This window comes from Miscanthus floridulus, chromosome 4 (genome assembly GCF_019320115.1).
Source record: "Miscanthus floridulus cultivar M001 chromosome 4, ASM1932011v1, whole genome shotgun sequence".
In the NCBI taxonomy this organism is placed as follows: Eukaryota; Viridiplantae; Streptophyta; class Magnoliopsida; order Poales; family Poaceae; genus Miscanthus; species Miscanthus floridulus.
Genome location: NC_089583.1, coordinates 5,635,914 through 5,657,956, shown reverse-complemented (window position 1 = coordinate 5,657,956; position 22,043 = coordinate 5,635,914). Strand labels below are relative to the sequence as shown.

Below are 22,043 nucleotides of genomic sequence, written 5' to 3'. Positions count from 1 at the left end.
TCTCAACGGAGACTTGGAGGAAAATGTTTACATGGCACAACCGAAAGGTTTTGTCATGGAAGGAAAAGAACGAATGGGATGCCGCCTAAAGAAATCCATTTATAGATTAAAGCAAGCTTCAAGACGGTGGTACTTGAAGTTTGATCAGTCAATAAAGAATTTTGGGTTTTAAAGAGAATGTAGAGGACAATTGTGTCTATGCAAAGTTTAAGAATGGGAAGTTTATCTTCCTTGTCCTGTATGTAGATGATATCTTACTTGCTAGTAGTGATGTCAGTCTACTACTGGAGACAAAGAAATTTGATATGAAAGATCTTGGCGAAGCCTTGTTCGTTCTAGGGATCGAGATTCACCAAGATAGAAGAAAAAGGGTATAAGGACTGTCACAAAAGGCATACATGGAAAAGATCTTAAAGAAATTCAGTATGCACAAATGTAGTCCCTCACCTGCTCCTATAGTCAAGGGCGACAGATATGGGGATTTTAAATGCCCCAGGAACCAATATGAGCTCAATCGATAAAGTGAAAGTGGTTCCATATGCTTCAGCTGTCGGAAGCTTGCAACATGCTCAAGTATGTACACGCCCTGACTTGGCATTTGTTACCGGGTTTTACTTGGCAGATTCCAGAAGAATTCTGGAATAGAACACTGAAATTGATAAAGAAAGTCTTGCGTTATTTGCAAGGAACGAAAGGCCTCATGATGACATATAGAAGATCTGATTCACTCCACATGGTGGGATATTCAGATTCTGATTATGCGAGAGTGAATGCATATCCAGACGTGGATTTTCTATCATCTCGCAAAGGGGAGCTATTTCATGGAAAAGCTCAAAGCAAACTGTCACTACATCGTCCACAATGTATGACGGTTTGTAGCGTGTTATGAGGCAACGGGCAGGTGAACTAACTAACGAAGTTCATACCCGGTTTGAAGGTGGTTGACGACATCTATAGACCACTAAAGTAATACTGCGATTATAATCTGGCAGTACAGGATGCTCACAACATAAGTCAAGTGGTGCTGCCAAACACATTGACATGGAGTATTATGTTGTGAAAGATAAAGTCCGGGATCAAGTCATAAATCTTGAGCATATAAGTAAAGAAAGGATGCTCGCGGATCCGCTTACAAAAGGCTTACCACCCAACATGTTCAGAGGACATGGTGTTCAGAGAACATGTAGCTAGCTTGGGTTTAAGGGAAAGCCTAAAATATTCCTGGACAAAAGAAGGCCCAAAGATAAGTATCTATTTCAGAACAGAGTAGTGAGTTGTAGCTGTTAAGTCTATCGGCAATGGATCGTGACGATGAGACATGCTCTATGAGCTAATCTGTAATGGAATGAACAAAAGCAAATGACATGAAAGTGAAAGATGGAATGAGATCAAGGGGGAGAATGTTAGTTGATCTCCACCAATAGGCCCAACGGCCTATTGGGCCCTATCTCTGCTCCCTGATCGGGGGAGCCCAACCCTAATTCGGTTGGTGGGCCCCTGTCGCACAGCACACATAAAAGGAAAGGTGGGGGTGAGGGCTCGGACCACGAGGTTGACCGGAGCCGCCACACCCACCTACAGACAAATCCCTAATCCGATCCTAAAGCGTGCTGCCAGCGACGGGATGTGCCCCACCACTGCCGTCGCCCCTGCAGGTCTACACCGGCCCCTCTGGACCACCACTGTACCTCGCCACCGAGCCGGAGCTGCCTCGACATCGGTGTCCGCGAGGTCACTGAAGCTATTGTCCACGGCGGATCTACGGGTTAAACACAGAGGTACCAATCCTACGACCCTAACACTATCCACTCCTATGCTCTACCTCTCCTCCTATAATCCTCGCTGCTGCACGCTGCCCTCCTACCATCCACTGTGACCTAACCTCATCTCCCACCTGCTCGCAAAGATGACACGCGAGGCAGACATAACATACCTCCACACACAACATTTCCCTAATCGTTCCCCACATTAGTGTGTAATTGTGTTGTGGGCTCTAACCGTCGGACACCTCTGACCGAAACCTACTTGATAGCTAGTGCCGTTACAGCTGCAATCTACTCTGTGCACTAGCCTCGGGGATCTAGCTACATCATTCTACAACTCATTGGCGAGCATGATCCCCGCCACTGCCATGAAACACTGGCTTTGCTTCTTCATAATGCAAATATTTATCAAGGCTGCCATTTGACATGTAGTCATACACAAAAGGAGTTCCCCTTTCCTCCGACAATAGCCAAGTAACTGCACAAGGTTACGGTGTCGGATTCGGCCAATACTAACAACCTCAGCAACAAACTCCTTCATTCCTTGCGTTGACTCATGTGACACCCTCTTCACAGCCACCTCCAGTTTAGACTTTGGATGCACTCCTCTATACACCCTGCCAAATTAACCCGCCTTGTCCAAGAAGATGCTTGTCCTTGAATCCACCAGTTCCATTGAACAAATCCTTATACGAGAACCGGTGCCGTCCAAAATCGATTTCTCAGTCTTCCCGTAGCTCGGCATACCTCATTCTTCTTCTCACAAGTACAACCACAAGAGTTCCCTAGAGTGACAATGAACAATGCAGTGGCAATAGGCAGCAAGATCTCCAGGACCTTGGATCGAGGCTTCGGGCCGAGACGAGGTAGCTTTGGCAGCTTAGCGACATCGATCGCCGGAGCAGGTCCATCCGTGGCGAAGCTCCAGCCAAGAATGTAGTGCCGAGAATTGATGGGGCCAGTTGCAGAAGAGAAGCCGACGTATGACGGCTCAGCTAGCACGTCGGAGAGGTTGCAGCGCGTAGAAACAAGAGGTCTTACTGGTTTGGACATTCCAACCGGAGCGATGGTGACGTTGACGCGTGCTTCCTCCGCGTCATACTCCACCCACGCCTGCATCACCTCGCCGCTTATGAGGTCCACGCCATGGAAGCTCCCGTTGGCGTCGTCGTAGTACCCCGCGGGGTGCGCGGCCACGGAGTGGAGGCCGTTGACGCCGACGCCGACGTGGTTGTTGTTGACGTCCTGGAACTCGACGTTCTGCATGGTGTCGATCTCGGCGGCGACGAAGCGGTTGGTGGCGTTGCCGTTGTCGTCGATGTTGGCGAGGCCCATGTACTGCGCGGTCAGCGCGGACGAGAAGTCCATGCTGGGCGCTACTGTGAAGGCGATGCCGTGGCAGCTGAGCCCCGGGTACGTGGTCTGAATGGCGAACGCGAAGGAAGCCGAGAAGGAGCGCACCTTTCCGCCGGCCGACGACGGCGTGCGGAGGCGCACGGGCGCCGGGTGGAACGCGTGGCCCTTGAGCTGGACCGTGCCGTTGGTGAGCTCCAGGAGGCCGTCCGCCGTGACGGTCGCCGTGCCGTCTAGGGTGAGGTTGGCGCCGGTGAAGCCCGAGAAGACGAACTGGTCCTGGTTGGCTGCGGCGCCAGCAGCAGCATTGACAGTGACAGCCGCGGTAAGGTTCAGGCAGTGGAAGAGAAGGACGGTGAGGAAGGAGATGACACCTATGTGAGCCATGGCCTCTGAAAATCAAGAGTGATCGACTGGAGATCCTACTCAGATCCTACTCCTGCTAATCCTGAAAGGAAGTATGTTCAGTCAAGCAATGGATGATTACTGCGAAGCCATCCGAGGTTAATCCTCAAAGGATGTAGGTGGAAAAATGTTTTCTTCTTAGCTCCTACTCTTTCCGCATCTTCTTCTGCTGCTATTACCATTGCAGTTCCAGATAATCTAACTCACTTGCGACTCCTTGCCTTTGGTGATCCGACAATTCATCTAGCATTGCTGCGCCAGTGCGGCCTGCGTCGGCGTCGTGGGCACGTGGGGACTGGGGAGGGCGACGAGGCGACGACCACCGTGGCAGGAGCAAAGTGACGACGACTAGTCACGAGCAGCTCCGGTGTCCACTCAGACGGCAGCACCGTGGCGGAGTCAATCCCGTGACTCCTGTTGCCTGTTTGGCGGTGAGCGCGTGAGGCGTGGGCTGCCTCCGCTCACCTGTTCTCGTTACTGCACGGTGTGTGATATTGGGCTTTCTTTGCGTGGGCTAAAAAATACTTGGGTAATTTCGTTTTGGGCTCAGTTTTGCCTCCACTGGGCTCCGCCCATGGGCCCAGGGCGGCGAGAGGCTTCCGCGACGGGTAATGTGGGTGCGGGCAGCGGCAGAGGAATGGGCTGTTATGTTCGTGTGGCGGCGGCAACTCGATACCTCAGAGTTGCCCTTCACTGCCTGTTCACCGACAGAAGAAAAGTGACAGTAACGTGGCTTTCTTGTCACTGTCGGTTAAACAAAACCGATAGTCGTATCAAACTTCCGGTTCATATCCTAAACCGGTAGTTATATCCTCATGATCACTGTTCTAGTCTTCAACCGGCAGTGTTGATTTGAGCTACAAACTCAAAGGAATGGATGCTTGTTACTAATCTTAAAGCAATAAGATCATGCGAATGCTTCAAAATCCAAGATCTTGAGCATTTTGGTGAAAAATGGCGGGAACAATGGAAGGAGAGGTAGGGAAAGTCGCTTCCTTGCACTAGTACAAAAAATATTTTTAGAGGCGGTAAAATTGGTTTTTAGAGGCAGTTTAAAAAACTGCTACAATGGCACCGATTATAAAAATAAATGATTTTCAGAGGCGGTTTTAAAACTATCCCTAAAAATCAATTTTCAGAGACGGTCACTAAAAATAATTTTCAGAATTTTTTAAAATCATTTAAAGTCTAATAAATTTTAACAGAGCCCAAAGGGACAGGTACCTATCATAGCTCACAAGATTTATTTTCCACCGGGATTCACCACCGGGATTCAAAACCATAACCTCTTACTCGTGCCTTTCATCCCCTACCATCACACCACACAGTCACTTGTGACCAACTATACGGTGCTGTCTATTTATACTAATATGTACGAATGTTGTAATCAATATTTGAACTCATAAATAAACTTCAATAAGAAAAACTTTTAACTACAAAGTTTTAGATTAGGCGAGCACTACAACTTTGGTATAAAATATTTCTCCATCCAAGGTCATTTTAAAAATTCAAAATCTAAGACTTAATTTATATATTTGGAACCCTAAAATGATCTCACACAAAAAGTTTATCAATTAAAAAGTTTTAGATCTCGTCGAGCTCTACAATTTTGATATAAATTTTGTCTTCATCCTACTTCATTTAAAAAGGATATGAATTTATTTATGCTGTAGCTATTTTTAAGGACAGTTGACTTAGTCAACCGCCCTTGAAAATCGACTTTTAGGCACGGTGGACTTAACAAAACCGTCTCTCGAAATCACTTATTTTCAGAGACAGTTGACATAAGCAGCTGTCCTTGAAAATCGTACTTCAGGGGCGGTTTTCTTAATAGAACCGCCCCAAGAAATATAAATGTTTCTAGGGGCGGTTTTCTTATCGGAACCGCCCTAAAAATTGATTTTCAGCAATGGTTGTGTAGCTACAGTGCATACCGTGAAGGTTAGAGACGGCGTGCTAAGAAAACCGCTTCTATTAGAAAAGGGATGCATCTGTAAAAAATCATTTCTGTACTAGTGTTGGATGAGTGTGCTCGGGATGGAACGGAGGAGGGAGGAGGACGTGGGCTTTTGTAATGTGCAGATATCGCTGTCGGCTCATGCCTAAAGCCGGCAGCGATAATGACCCCAATCATTTTTGAATTTTCAAGTTAAAAACGAGCAGTGATAATTACTGCCAGTTTTAAAGCAACCGGCAGTGATGGGCGAGGTCAGTTCTATAATAGTGGCTGAAAAAGGGATGAGCTATGGTTTTCACGAAAGAGAATGACTAGTGGGCCACTAAAAATACTCTTCACGTGAGTGGGCTAGACCGAGCTTACCAAACCTAAAACGGGGTACTAATACTGATTGTTTGACTATTATGTGCTTTTACCGACCCATTATTCAAGGGGAACAGCTAAACATATGTACGGACCGATTTAGAGTCGGTACAACTAGAAATTGCAACCGATGTTTGATAGAAATTTATACCGACCATTGTTGACTGTTAATATTCTGTTTTAACGATTGTTGTCAAAGGCTATAGTTGGTTGTGGTATAGTGAAAAAAGTCATGCAGTGAGCATAGGTCTGGAAGCTGTTTAGTCTAGCAGCTATGTGACGTCTGCGAGTCCGAAATAAAAGAAGGCCGGAAGAAGGATTACCGTGTGTTTGGTTAAAGGGTTGGAGTGGGTTGGACCCAGTTCTAGATGTGTTTGGTTTTGGACCGATAGGTTGAGTACATCCCGCGAGGGTAATATTCCCGCCTCCAGATGCGGCTTCATCCTATTCCTCCAAATCGACCAGACCGTGCGGACCCAGATGAGCGCACGTGCGGAGGGAGAAGTAGCGCGTGCGAGCGCAGGTGGAAGCTGCATGCACAGGTGGAGGGAGGATGCGTCGCATGCGTGCGAGAGCCGCATGAGTAGGCGGTGGGAGGATGCAGAGGAGCAATGCGTGAGCGCAGATGGAAGCCGCATGCGGGTGGGCTATGACGTGGCTAGGGTAGCCGTAGTAAGGGCGGGCAGCGGTACGGCCGAGATGCATCAGGCGAGTGCACGGCGGGGCGGACCAGCGGGCAGGCAGCGAAGCAAGAGCGGAAGCCGTAGGCGAGTATGCACGTTGCGGACGTGCGAAGAGCCATGAGCGCGCATGAAGGAAGAAGGGGAAAGAGGCTGCCAAACGAGCCCCACATGTCAATGACACAACCCAGTTTCAGATATTCTTCCAACCAAGCAGAAAACTTAAATGGATCCAACCTTGTCAACCAAATAAGGAATAGGTTGAACCCAACCGATAAAACTAGGACAGGTTCAACCCAATCCACATCGTTCCAAACACATCTTGACCCATTACAGAACTTGGAATACCTAAGAGGACAAATTAGTAAACCCTTCTTCATGGACCATGTGCGTGCATAGACCACGGAGCACACGGCCACACCGGGCACATCAGATGGGAGAGGGGGAGTGGCTTGGTTGATTGATTGCTTCAGAGCGCTTGCAGCATGACACTTCCTGCCTGTAGCCGCTCGATCACCACGATCGGATCCATGACGATCCGGCGACGGCGAGGCCTTAGATGTGCAGGTACAGGTTTTTAGTAGACGACTCAGATGTTCGTTGGTGGGTTTGCTGAACCAGCATCTAGTCAGGGAGCGAACCTACTCACCCAGTTTTCCATTGGCTTTAGAAAAGTTCTTGTCAGAACAAAGACAAATTTTCTTCTCGCTGCTTTTCAAGGACAGGCTAAGTACCAGAGAACTACTGAAAAGATGAAATATGGAGCTTCCCAACTACACTTGGTACTCTGTGAAGAAAATGCGGAAGAAACAACTTATCACTTATTCATGGCTGTCAGTTTACGTCAGAATGTTGGGGAACTATACCGTTACATACTCAAACACATCTTGACCCATTACAGAACTTGGAATACCTAAGAGGACAAATTAATAAACCCTTCTTCATGGAAGTTGTTGTGCTAATGAGGTGGGCAATATGGATGAGTAGGAAGTTGTTGACCATGACGATCTGAACGAGCAATGCCCAGATTACAAGAAATCCGACGAAATCAAAAACACCACTGGGCGATTCTGTCCGAATCACCCTGGGGCTCGGGGGCTACTGTCGGGGACCTAATACCGGGGTATCCAAGGAGGTGGAACTAATAACCATTGAACGTTAAAAACTCCCGGACCCGAATGACGGGAGTTTGGTTCCGCCTCGCCCGACGCCCGTGGGCCAGCTCCGCCTCGCCTAAGGGCTAAGGACTAGACTCCGCCTCGCCCGACGCTCGTGGGTCAGCTCCGCCTCGCCCGAGGGCTAAGGGCTAGACTCCGCCTCGCCCGACGCCCGTGGGCTAGCTCCGCCTCGCCCGAAGGCTAAGGGCTAGACTCCGCCTTGCCCGACGCCCGTGGGCCAGCTCCGCCTCGCCCAAGGGCTAAGGGCTAGACTCCGCCTCGCCCGACGGATAAAAGACTGGCTCCGCCTCTCCTGACAACCACTCCCCGCTCCCTCATGATGATAGGTACAGGGTAAGACAAGACGTTCGGGTCAACCGCGGCATCAAGGACCATACCTTGCACCCCTGCAGGAAAGTACCATCAGGGCGTGACGGGACGGGCGCTTAGACCCTTCCAGGCGTGGCAGAGCCTGAATAGTGTTGCGGGCACGTGCTCTTCGCCCTACAGTGTTGTAAGCGCCGCCTTCAGCCTCCGGGCGAAGATCCCGACACGGACATACGACAACCACTACGTTCCAAGCAGGGACTCCCGTCTTCTATAGTGACAAACGAGCCGTCGCCGCACCATCCGCTCCCCACGGGGTCGGAGATCAACAACCCCGTCCAACACGCCGCCCGCAGGGGCGGGACGGGACGCACCCACTTGCTAAAAGGGGCCAGGGCATGGCCTAACAAGCACACCGCTTCTGACATGGTCTGCCATGTCAGACAGGGCAGGCGCGGGAAAAAAGGAGGACCTGGCACCTTCGAAGGACCTTCTATACCCTTGGTATTTTCTCCTTTCTCCCATCTGTAGCCCCTGCTCCCCCCTTGGTCTATAAAAGGGAGGGCAGGGCTCCCCACTAGAGGGACCGACTTTTTTCAGACAACACAACACACTTCACACACAGTCAAGCTGCTACCAGGCTCTTGACATCCTTTCGACCCTTCCATCAGAGACTTGGGACCAGTCCCTCTCTCGACCGTTTGTACCCCTACTACGAACCGTTTTTCGGTGCTAACAACACGAGCAGCAACAGACTGGACGTAGGGACATTCAGCCCGAACCAATATAAATCTTGTGTCCTTTAACGCACCATCCGAGCCTAACGCGCATAAATATAAATTTACTTGCTGGTGCTTATTCGAAACACCGACAAGCGGACAGGCAGCGACGCAAGCGCGGAAGCCGCAGGCGAGTATGCACGCTGTGGCCGTACGAAGAGCCGCGAGCGCGCATGGAGGAAGAAGGGGAAAGAGGCTGCCAAACGAGCCCCACATGTCAATGACACAACCCAGTTCCATATATTCTTCCAACCAAACAGAAAACTTAAATGGATCCAACCTTGTCAACGGTTCAACCCAACCGATAAAACTAGGACAGGTTCAACCCAATCCACATCGTTCCAAAAACAAACACACGCTTAGTGTGCCATGTGCGTGCATAGACCACGGAGCACACGGTCACCAATCACAGTCATAGGTTTCAACCCGAGTTGCGGCACCGGGCACATCAGATGGGAGAGGGGGAGTGGCTTGGTTGATTGATTGATTGCTTCAGAGCGCTTGCAGCATGACACTTCCCGCCTGTAGCCGCTCGATCACCACGATCGTATCCATGACGATCCGGCAACGGCGAGGCCTTAGATGTGCAGGTACAGGTTTTTAGTAGACGACTCAGATGTTCGTTGGTGGGTTTGCTGAACCAGCATCTAGTCAGGGAGCGAACCTACTCACCCAGTTTTCCATTGGATTTAGAAAAGTTCTTGTCAGAACAAAGACAAATTTTCTTCTCGCTGCTTTTGAAGGACAGGCTAAGTACCAGAGATCTACTGAAAAGATGAAATATGGAGCTTCCCAACTACACTTGGTACAATGTGAAGAAAATGCGGAAGAAACAACCTATCACTTATTCATGTCTGTCAGTTTACGTCAGAATGTTGGGGAACTATACCGTTACATACTCAAACACATCTTGACCCATTACAGAACTTGGAATACCTATAGAGGACAAATTAATAAACCCTTCTTCATGGAAGTTGTTGTGCTAATGAGCTGGGCAATATGGATGAGTAGGAATAAAAAGATCTTCAACAATACAGCAGCGACAATCCAACGATGCAAAGCAATTTTCAGACATCAAGTTTCTTCACTGCTCTGGCGTGCGAAGAAGAAATACTTTCCTAGGTTCAGGAATGGCTGCAGAATCTAGTCTAGACTTCCTCTCGCCTCTTGTGTACCTTCTCCTCTTTTTTTCTTTTGTTTCTTTGTTTTTTGAGAGATCTCTTCTTGTACCGTCAGCAAATAACTTTTTCCATTGATGATTTATTGCAGTAGGGGTACTCACCCCTCCTCTCTTTCTTGAAAAAAGAAGTGTCGCAGTGGAACCCGTTGCGGCTCCAATGTGGTAGGTTGCACTTTTGCTTTGAACTTCCTCGAAGCGCAATTAATTTGCATTGTCGTCCGTTGATGCACTTCGTTTTGGCCATGGGGTCGCCATGTAGCTTCAGTTCAGACCGCAGCACGGTAAGGTCCACGCGCGCGCCCATTGGCTTGAAGAAAACGTCCTCTGGCCTGATTAGGGAGGCGGGGTCGTAGCTCCGGACGCAGTCTGGATGCCTTGGTAACTAAACCTTCTCCAGCTTGCCGACGCCAAGCAGTCCGAGAACCGACACCCTGCCGCCGCACCGTTTTAAGATAATAATGAAATAAACATCCGGCTTCATCCTCGCTCAAAGGTGTGGAATCAGACCAAATTATCACAAAAGGTTCTCACACTTACGTTTAAAGCAGACTAAAAAAAGACAGAAAATCAACTCGCAATACTAGATATAATGGACCATCCATAAGAGAAAAAAATGCCAAAGCCGATGTCTCCAGAGTCTGACAGGCTTTGTAGATACATTCTTTCTTTTCTTCACTTTGCTGCAACTGGAAAAAAAAAAAAACCGGAACCACCCCTGCCGCCCCACCGTGGCCGCCGCGTAGGCTCTTTCTTATGGTCTGGCCGCGCGCCCGGAGGAAATATCTTGCCATTATTTGCGCCCAAACGACATCCATTATTGGGACTCTGTCAAAGCAACCACGTACTGCCAGCACGCCACCAGCTAGGGCTTGCAGCTCGTGACCTCGTCGCGTGCCTGCCAGTTAGCGTCACTTCTGCCATTTCATTTCTGCAGTTATCCTACTGGGGATTCATACCATACCAACCACACCAGCGCCCCGCATCGCAGGCTTCTGGTATGGACCGGGCGGCCGTAGTGCGCCCCGAAGCGTACTAGCTGCAGCAGAGTAGTAGTAGCTAGCATACAAAAGGCATGTAAAGGGTGCAACGCCATAATGTAGTCAGCGTACTTGGACGCATTATTGAAGCAATGAATCATCTGCCCATGATCAGCCACACATACATATACATACAAAAAGAAGTATCTGAATGCACCAACAACTTTTTTTCGTGGCCAGAGTTGATGTGATCGTTACAACACGTTAGGGACCGATTATGAATCCGGTACACCGCACTACGCACATGCTCCAAAGATGAGACCCATACCGAACAAGCTAGCCACATGCTCCCTCCGTGCTATAAAAATAGTCGCTAGATGATTACTTGGCAAATTTTCTTAAGTTTGACCAGATTTATAGAAAAAAAACTATTAACAATATTTGTATCTACAAACATGTTTGTTTCTTTGTTATGAAATACTAGTCTATCAACAGCACGGGTTAAAATTTTAGAAGATATAAGTATTAATTATTGTTTAATACATCTGATTAATAAAATGTTAATTACATTAAATATTTTTCTCTTTGTTTATTTTCTAACATAATATACATAATTCATACTATGTAGTCTATATCTAATTATCATAAACTTATTAATTACTATGTTTTCAACGGACTAATCTATTTGTTTTTTCATCCATGTTCATATTTTCTTTTGTATGACACCTCTATACATTCTAAATGTGCAATTAGTTTGAAACCATACTATTAATTATGGTGGCTCTTGTTTCATCACATATCTTATGAAGTCATGAATCCGAATTTGATTTTTCAAAATTTATTCTTGTTTACTACTACAATTTTTTCTCTCCTCAAGTTAAGTTGAAACTCTTGTATTTATTGTATCTTTTATTAACTCTCATTTTTAACTTTCTTAAAATAAGAATTTTCGGTCATAGAGTACATTCTTAAATACCACGATAGCATAAGCCATCATTTGAAATATGTATCATGTGTCTTAAGATAAGTAATAGAGCTTGAAGTTAGAACTTAGATGAGGGTAGCAATGCTAACCTCAAGAGAATTTTAATACTTAAGCCTAATAATGATCTTGTTCAACATTTTTTTAAAGGGCTAGAAAAATACAGCCACCAGTTGTGTCTTTCACACTTCTCAAAATGATTGAATTTTTTTACCAAAAAATTGTATGTGCAGATATGGTTATACTATCAATATAATCTTGCCAAAAAATTTAGATAAAATGTATAAATATATCTAAAACAACAACCTAAATAAATTATATGCCATGGTTACTAATATGGTTTTAAAAATTTGATTAGTATCATTAGTATATGAGTTGTTAGGGAAATATTTTTTATGTGATGAAACAAAACATATATATTTATTGCTCATACATGCTGGCACAACATGTATGTTTACTTTAATCAAATCTTACATTATTAATATGGATATTGGTGGATAATGTAGAAACATATATATGTTTATGGTTATCTAATTCAGATGTAGATTTGTGGGTGTATTTAATTTTTATAACAATGAGATGAACATTGAGTTATGTAAATTATCGATTATAGTAGGAGGACGTGGGTAATTAGATACAATTTAGGTCTACATTAGATAATGTTTTTTAATGCCATAGGTAGGTAATAAGTCATAGGTTACTTTTATATGTTTTACTCGATAGCAGAGGTGGATAGTTATTTAGAAAGTAGAATAGATCCAACAGCTATTATTATCAATCGTGTTTAGGTTTTAGCAAATTGACGGTTAGATGTTCCGATTTTTAAGAGATTTTCTAGGTATCTTTTATTTTACTATCGGGTCTTGTCACGATTAACGTGCGGGATCCATTAGGGACCTTTAGTTAGAATTTTTAGTATATATAACTCTTGTAGGCTTGTTGCATCCTTTGTGTGACATCATAAATCTATAGTTTATCTTTTTAACTTTTAATCAAGTTGTTGCATTTTTCATATGATAAGTAGAAATTCTAGTGTTCTTTATATTTTATTCAAAAAATTATTTTTTTAAAAAGTATCTATGTCCTAGTAGTATTGTTTTCCACATGTTAATTTGAAACTCGGTATGAACCAGGAATATTAATATTTTAAAAATATTTGACTTCCGTGGAGTGAGCGAAGTGAGAATGTCACTTTCTACGAGACAATGAACATTGTATAATTTACTCCTATATATGGAGAGCCATGCCATCAATGCAGCACCAATGGCTGCCAATAGGCATAGGGGACTCTGTAGCATGTGTGTCATCGTGCCTAAAATACTGATATTAATTCCGTTCGGCTCGCTGAAACTTGACTGAAACTGACTGAAAAATACTATTCTGGCTGAATTGTTGTGAGAGAAAAACACTGTTCCGACTAAAAAAATAAACTAATTAGTGCGGATTACAGGTTAGGCCGAACGGGACCATTATGAGTTTCCGGAAAAGGAAGCTGAGCAAACTGCGGTGAATGCTGTCGTCGTACTACTATACCACATCAAGACCGTGACCACAGGCCGTTTGATGGTTGAGTAACGAGGCCACACGTCGACAATCTAGCAACCGTTTCAGAAGAATGCATGACTCGATCTCAACCGGACACAAATAAGCGCATGCAGCGCCGTCAAGCACAGAGAGACTTTCTTCGCTCGCTCGCTCGGCACGGCAGTATCTATATATCCCTCAGTACGTCTCCCCTGCGTGCTCCAACACCATCCCCTCTCCGTCTCTCCCCAACTAACTGCTGCTGTGTTCATCTCTTCTCTCCAAAAGTAGCTAGGCTGGCCATCTCCGGCGAAGGTGGTGGATCGCATCGCAGGTGAGAGCGAGCACCATATGACCATACACTCTACCTCCCCGGCCACTTCCTTCTCTCTGCCTCTGCTTCTTCGTGTGTTTGGACTTTGAACAGCCAGCAAGCAAGCGTTGGAAACCACTTACATTACCCGTGCGGTGGGCGCTTCCCTATGGTGTTGATCTATGATTGGGCGGGTGGGGGCGTCGGGATGAACACTACGTAAAAAACGATTTTTAGCAACGGTTTGATTTTTTTGTAGGGGCGGCTGGTGATGGAGCCGCCCATACAGTGGCGTGCTCGGGTGCCCAGACACCAGCCGCCCCTAGAAATGGAACAACAGGGGTGGCTGGTGATACGAGCCGGCCCTATAAATCGATTTGTAGGGGCGGCCTGGGAACCACCCCTACAAATGCATGATTTGTAGAGACCCTTGCATAGGGGCGGCTGGGCAAACCGACCCTACAAAGGGTTACCAGCCGCCCCTAGAAATGCTTTTTGTAGTAGTGGAATCTGGGCGTGGCGGGAGCGCCCGACCCTGACTTTAAAAAAAAATCGGTTTTCTTGGCCGGTTTGAAATCAGCAGTGATGAAGATGAGCATCAACGGCCACTTTCACTGCCAAAACACAAAGATGGTGATGGGGCCTCTCTACCCGTTGGAGTGAAGATTTTGGCATAGTGATGGTCCGTACAATGAAAAGGGGTAATCGCGCTTGCTCCAAAAGAAAGTCTATCTTTAGTTCATCGTGCATGTGCACCCCTCAGTTGTTTTTTCTCCTTTTTCAAAGTAAAAGAAATAACCCGTTTTTGGCTTCTTCATAATCGATTGCAAGAAGGTGTAACTACAATCTTGAACCACGATCACTTAGGGCATGTTGGTTCTGAGCAACACGTGGAAATGATAAAATAAAAATATTCAAAAATCTGTGTTTAATCCAAGATGGTAATAAAATTCCTCAACTAAGTAACCTTTGTCCATGGCTCTAGCTTCCCGAATATAGAGCTATGGTTGACCGGGTCTAGAAACTCTTGGAACTAGACCTGTACCGATGACCTTAGTAGTGACTAGTGACTACATATTCTTGTTCTCGTTATAAAAATAAAAACTTATAAAATTTATTTTCGTGGAGCATTAATATAAATTGAAGTGAATTGTCATTATTATTGTGATGTGATTTGTTAAATGAGTATTTTCCATTTTTCATAAGCTATTAAAATAAATATTTATCCTAATGTATACATGTTTACTTGGTATACATGGTGAACATAACATTATGGCTTTTTAATTTCATAGTTGTAGAAATCTATAATTTAGAAATATATATATGTACCATACTTTATGAATGTTAATTTATTTTCTATACTAACATATATTAGTATTTACATGTATATTTTAGAGATATTTTTGTTTACTTCTTATAACGACCGAGGGACATACAAATATTTATCATTCATAATGACACATATGAGTAGGTTGAATGCAAACTTAGGAGGTCATTTTGCATTATCTTTTATAATGACAAGGATGGATAACTTATAAAAACATTAGGGGTATTTTAATTCATCTTTCGTAATAGAAGATGTCAATTTAGATACAATGTTAGAGGGTTATTTGAATTATCTTTCATAATAACAAACGTGGGTAATTTATATACAAATTTAGGAGGTTATTCTAAATGATCTTGTGTAATGACAGAAGTGGGTAATTTAGATACAAAATTAGAGGGTCACTTTTTGTATTTTTCATATTGACAACAATAGGTAATTTTTATTCTAAATTCAATAGATCCAATGGCTATTATCGGTTATGATGATTCAAGTCTACCAAATTAAAGGTCAGATGTTTCTGAATATCGTGAGAATTTCTATGGATTATCTTTTTCCTAGTGTGTATGCGAGAATTAATACGGTGCCTCCGCTGGGGTCGTTAATTAGTAATTGTAAGATAAGATGTATATATGTGCCTCCATATTATTTCAATTTCAGCATGATACAAAATACTCCTTGTTTATATAACCTTGATATTTTGTCAATGAGCAGGGCAATCATGGCTGGTGGGAATTCAACTGGAGACCACTGCTCCTATGATGCACTCAAACAGTGCTCCTCTCGGATTATATGCGACGGCCAATCTCTGTCCTTGTTCCACAAGAGCTTGAGACACAGGTTGTGGCTTGTGAATGCTCTGTTGGTCGCCAGCGCCATCATGGCGGGAGTCATAGTCGGGATAGGCGTCTTTGGCCAACGTTACCGCTACCACCGCCTCACCAGGTTCATCTTTGTTGGAGCCACTACCTTGTTCTTGCCTCTCATGTCCACCGTTGTCCCCTTGGTTGCTGGATCAAACGACTATGTCACAGACACAGAGGAGGGGCGGTTGGCTGCAAAGTGCGAACCAGAATTTCAATCTACCATGGTCATAATATGGGCATCCCTTGTTCAGATAATCATGATCAACACCAGTGCAATAGTCGCTGTTGATGACAGTTTACCTTGGTATCACCTATCTGATCAATACTGCCGTTGGTGGCAGAATTCAAAGCAGAGAAGACCTCGAATTTGTTCTGATTATTACTGGAATTGAAGGGATACCTTTTGCTCTCACATGTGCCAAAATGGTGTTCAAATATTATGCATTTGAAAAGGCACGGCGATCCTTTGCTCTCGGAAACAATCCTCATCTTATTTTTGCCTACATGCAGCAACCACCACCGGTACAAGCAGGGACAAGTCACCGTAGAGAATCAGCAGTAGTAACTGATGAGGATGCTTCTCCACCTCCACTACTGGTTATGGGAGAGGGGAAAAGATACATGGAGAAGCAGTCTCATGGGTATGTATGGAAGGCTGACTCAGGCACAGCTGTGCATGGAAAAGATGGCCTGGTAACCATTGATAGTGTTTGGAAGATGACAGCCTGCTTCTTTCCATTCTCAACACTGCAACGACTACAAGACTTATGCTTGTCCTTTGCATTCTTCAAGTTGTTGCGGTGCCGGTTTGCAAGGTACAATGTCAACACTGCTAATGCCTCGATTGACATGTTCACTTTTTTCTGGAGGTTGCTCCTCAAGGATGGAGACCACAACAGGGTGTTTCAGGTGATTTCGGATGAGATTTCTTTTGTTCATGACTATTATTACACATCCATTCCGATCTCCTATTCCAAGTGCTGGTTGCCCATCGTGGGTATCTTTATTTCACTCTTGAGCATAGCTTATTGCATCTTGGCTGCAATGTGGTTCAACTACCTTTTAGTTGAAAATACTAGTTCCGTACCTCAGATTTGGTGTGGCATCAGTTGCACTGAAAATCAATTGCAAACACAAGTGGACCCAAGAGGGTATGGAAGCTGGCTCTTTGTTCTCGTGCCACTATTTTTCCCCTACATCTGCTCTAACTGGACCAAAGTAGCCCTCGTGTGTCGCCTCCTAAACTGTGCCTCCTCCTCCTCCTCGAAGCATTCTCTTTGCATCCAGAAATGTGCTGGCGTTTTGCTCCGCTACAGATGCAAGTTATTGAGGACGCAATGGGATGAGAAAATTGGCCAGTGCTCAGTATTGATGCTTCAGCCAAGAGCAACCCCGCTTGGTCTTCTCTGTCATCTTTTCCCCTTTTTACCAGACCAGAACAGGAAGGTCAGGGTGCCAGCAGCAGTGAAGGTTAGCATCATCCAAGCGCTAAGAAGAACTAGAGATGATGGAGGACAGCTGAGCAATGGAGCAGCATGTCTCCACCGTCGCCGAGACCAGGTTGGTGAAAGCTTCAACTGGGCTTGCAGCAACAAGAGTACATCTTATACCATACTCACATGGCACATCGCCACAAGCATACTTGAGGTCGGGTACCCACACCTGCAGCATGTTCAAAAACAGGATTCCTTGCCACTTTCCAACACTGATTACAAGATGGTTGCCACCCACCTATCATGGTACTGTGCGTACCTCATGACATGGTGCCCTGAGCTGCTTCCTGACGACCATGAATGGAGCAGGAGCCTGTACGAGGATGTCAAGAAGGACGCTCGGCGTGTCCTTGCCAGCTGCGCAGCAGGAGACTCAACGACGCCAGAATTGGTCGAATTGTTGAGTGCAGAAGCGAAGCATCAAGTAGTCAAGGACGGCGTGAGGCTGGGAAAGCAATTGGCGGAGCTGGTGCTCGAAGGTGGTGATGACACCGTGTGGAGGTTATTGGCTGAATTCTGGTCGGAGATGATGCTGTATGTCGCACCGTCCGACAACCTCAAAGGGCACAAGGAGGCAATCGCCAGGGGCGGCGAGCTGATAACACTGTTCTGGGTGCTGCTCTTCCATGCCGGGATCATCAGCAGGCCAGGCGAGGTCGACCGCAATGCTGCTACTTCTGCTGCCGGTGTGGTTTAATGGAGTCTTCTCCTATTATTACTGACGCATGCTTTAATTCTTCAGTTTTCTTCTTGTTTTGGATTCTTCAGATCGTGGTGTGCTGTGTGGACGTGTTTCTGTATGCTAAGTGCATTTGAGTTGTCCCTTTTCTGAATGATGTTGTTGACCGCTGCTGATGTGATCTGTGTATCTCATGGTACTCTTGTCTTGCGTATCAATTCTAATAACTAGTCTGTTTGGTGTCCTGCCTGTAATAATATTATTGTAATAAAGACTCTTAAGATTCACTAATAATTCAGATACAAATTGTTTACTGTCTCCACGCGTACTGTGTGATGATCCATGTATGTGTAGGCTTTGGTACAGATGACTTGCATGGTAGAATAACCTTTGATGAGTAAGTGCCAAAGAAAATTTCAAAGCTGCTTGCATCTGGATGTTGGTTTAGTTTTTTCATCTGGATTTTGTAGCCAATTAAATCATGAGGCCACCATGCCCATGACAGTGATGGCTCATGCCTATATTTATCTGTTTCCTATGGGCCAATTGCCGCCGCTTCCATTGCATGACCAAGCAAATATTGTCTCGGGCATCTCCTTGTCCTAATGGGCCAACAGAGAACACGCTCGCAAATTCGGAAAAACAATCCCTTTAATTCCTTGAACTATTGCCATAGTCTAATTTCTTTTTCAAACTTCACAAATGGACATCGTACCCCATCAACTCTTAAAAAACGTTTCAATTACTTCCCTGCTCCATTAGAATTGCTTCTCAGGAGGACAGTTTGGTACTTTTTTGGTTCTAAAAATATGATAAGGTTTTTTAACCATGAAAAATACCTCTAAGCTTCTAAAAATTTTGAGAGAAATCTTTTTGTAAGATCTGCCTGACCACACACCATCACATCATCATTCGTCAGTTTCATATTTTAACGGCCGGCATTGCCAATAATTTTTTCAAAGCTTTATCTGATCATGGCCGGAGCGTTTGTGATACTTGGCTTATTCAGAGTCACACCTGCAAAGATCTACATGCACCAATTGGCCGGTATGATTGGGGCAAAAGAAAAATCCACATGCTACTACCAAAAGCCCTTCAGTACTAAAGCCATATGTGAAGATCCAGTCACTAGATCGAACTAAAAGGTAGAAGTGTGTGAAAACCAGTGAATAAATCAAGTCAAAAAGTTCCAAAAAAATGAAGTAAAAAAGATGAAGTGTGCAAAAAACAATACATACACTAGATGGTATGACGCCGAGGAAAGTGCACGAGCCGAACGATCCGGTGGTACATAGACAGTCAACAATCTCAGGGAATATTCCCACCGAATTGTCTGTCAGGCAGTTCATCACCGGTTTTGGATCATCCAATGGCCATTAGCTAGGTTGGCAACTATTGTAGTGAAGACACTGCATGATTTGACAATATGAAGTAGACACCATTTAAATAATTAATAGATCATCCAGCGACGTCCAAGCATGACACTATGAAAAAAAATGTCTAGCTTCATCTCTCTTCCTGGATTTTAATTTATTTGCACTCCCTAATATCATACATCATCACTAAATAGCACTAATATTGTTGTAACATGGCCACCGCGAGTGGCGGAGACCTACGCAGTCAGCAGGTTACGAGGGCATCTCCGACCTGTTACCAAAACGGGGGTGGTGCTCCCACGCCTCCAAACCCGGGAAAGGGAACGGTTTGTTAGATTGAGCTTGTATGTTGCGGACGACGGCCCTGGCGCGGTCTCCGCCCGGCCGGTTCGCAGGCGTCTCTGACCGATGGGACGGAGGCCGCTCCGCCAGGAGACTAATTAAATGCCAACATTGTTTGGGTATGTGCAGGTAACCAGATGAGGGCGCTCATGGACTGCGCGGGTGCTTCAGCATGGTCTCTGCCCGTCGGGGCGAAGACCCAAGCAGGAGATCGACGATCCTAGGATGCCGGAGGCCTACGGCTTCGGCACTCCTAGAGGCGGAGGCCCGAAGGCTCGTCGTCGGATCCTGAGGCCGGATAGAGCGGAGACCTACGGCGGAGGCCCTAAAGCCCATCGCTGAGTCCTGAGGCCCGATGGGCCGGTTGATCATGCAGGCCCAATACCAGATAGCGGCGTGGCGAGATTACCCCCGAGACGGAAGGTGAGTAGAGGAATATCCCAAGAATGTACTATAGCAGTTGAGGGATACTACTGTAAACTTTGTGAACGCGGTAGTTGAGCCCTATAAATAGGGAACGCTTGTAACAGTAAAAGGGTGGTTGGTGAATGAATCAATGAAACCATATCTTTTCGTGCCATTTCCTTACTCGCTCATCCATCGCGCCTGTTTCCCGTGCCTCCGCCGGGAGGTGCGGTGTAGCAGGCGGAGGCCTCTACCTCCTCCACACTGTCTGAGACCGCCAGTTTCAACATTGGCGCCCACCGTGGTTTGGCCAAGGCAAACCAACGATGGCAGGGAAAAGAAAAACCACCACCAGAGCAGCAGCGACCACGGGTCAGCGAGGAAGGCCTAGGCGCAACACTCGTAGCACCTACGCAACCTCGCCAGTGGAGGATGACACAAGAGCAGATGCCCAGGGTCAACCACCGGAACCCCAAGATCCAGAGATTCAAGATCCGGAGGCCCAACCAAACTCAGCCACAACAACCGAGCAAGAACTGCAATAGCTGCAAGCACAGTTGCAAAGAGCGCAACAAGAGAGGGACAGAATGGCAGCAGCATTCGCAGCTAATCAGCAAGCTATTCAAGCGTCAGCACAAGCAGTAGAAATAAGACAACAGTTGGCAGTCCTACATGCTGAGATGCTAAGTATGCAGCATGCAGTACCAGCGTTAACCTCCGCAATCCCAGCCTCCGCAGCAACACCAACTGCAACCACGCTACAAGGCCTTACGCCAGTGATCAGCCAGCCCACGATGCCATCTCAGGTGATGCGGAGGCCTATCGATCCCAAGTCCCCACTCTCTGAAGGCATACAACAGTCGCCATGGCCAACATCGTACAAGCCAATCACACTACCAAAGTTCAACAGAAAGACAGACCCCCATCAGTTCATTATGAGTTATGAGGCAGCAGTAGCCTCCACCGGCGGAGACGACGTCGTCCTAGCAAAGTCATTTGTTATTGCTGCCGAAGGTGACGCGCTGGCTTGGTATTCCATGCTCAAACCTAGCACAGTCTATTCCTAGGAAAATCTCCGAGATAAGATATTGGCAAACTTCAAGGGGCTAGCAGCACAGTCGCTGACATCCACAGATCTGTTCCAATGCAGACAAATGCAGGGAGAGACACTACACGACTACTTTCAGAAATTCGTGCAACTAAAGGCGAAGGCACCAGACGTCCCAAAAGAGATCGCCATTGAAGCAGCGATCAAAGGACTCCGAATTGGGCCGTTCGCAGCACACCTAGCAAGAAAGAAACCAACTTCCATACAACAGTTGTACGACGAGTTCGAGAAGTACTGCAGATCAGACAATGACCTCCGAAAAAGGCTGGAGGAGCAGGGTCAAAACAGACAGCAAAACAATAGCAAAACCTCATAGAAAAGCTATGCGAACCAGAATGCATCAAATCAGAAACCAGGCTAGGGGCAGGTGCTCAGTATCGAGGGTCAACCTCAACCTCAACCCGAACAAGGGCAACTGCCAGGGCTAGCAGGGCCGGAGACCCAGACCAGGAACCAAGGTAGGCAAGGCTACCAAGGCAAAAACTGGAACAAAAACCAAAGCCAGAAACAACGCAGGCCATATTGTGTTTTTCACGGCGAAAACGTAGGGCACAGCACCAAAGATTGTCTGGAGACAAAAGAAACACAGGAAAGGATGAAGAACAAGCAGACTACCCAACCTCCGACACAGCAGAGAGCAAGAGAGGTCAACACCACCTACACAACTGGCCACCAGCAGTACTGCCCAAT

At 46.0% G+C, this 22,043-nt stretch overlaps 2 pseudogenes; one reads left to right on the top strand and one right to left on the bottom strand.

Annotated features, from left to right (window-relative positions):
* Positions 1-2,101: 2,101 nt before the first annotated feature.
* LOC136547962 (L-type lectin-domain containing receptor kinase SIT1-like) lies at positions 2,102-3,519 on the bottom strand (annotated as a pseudogene).
* A 10,056-nt stretch (positions 3,520-13,575) lies between these two features.
* LOC136547961 (uncharacterized) lies at positions 13,576-18,422 on the top strand (annotated as a pseudogene).
* The last annotated feature ends 3,621 nt before the right edge of the window (positions 18,423-22,043 follow it).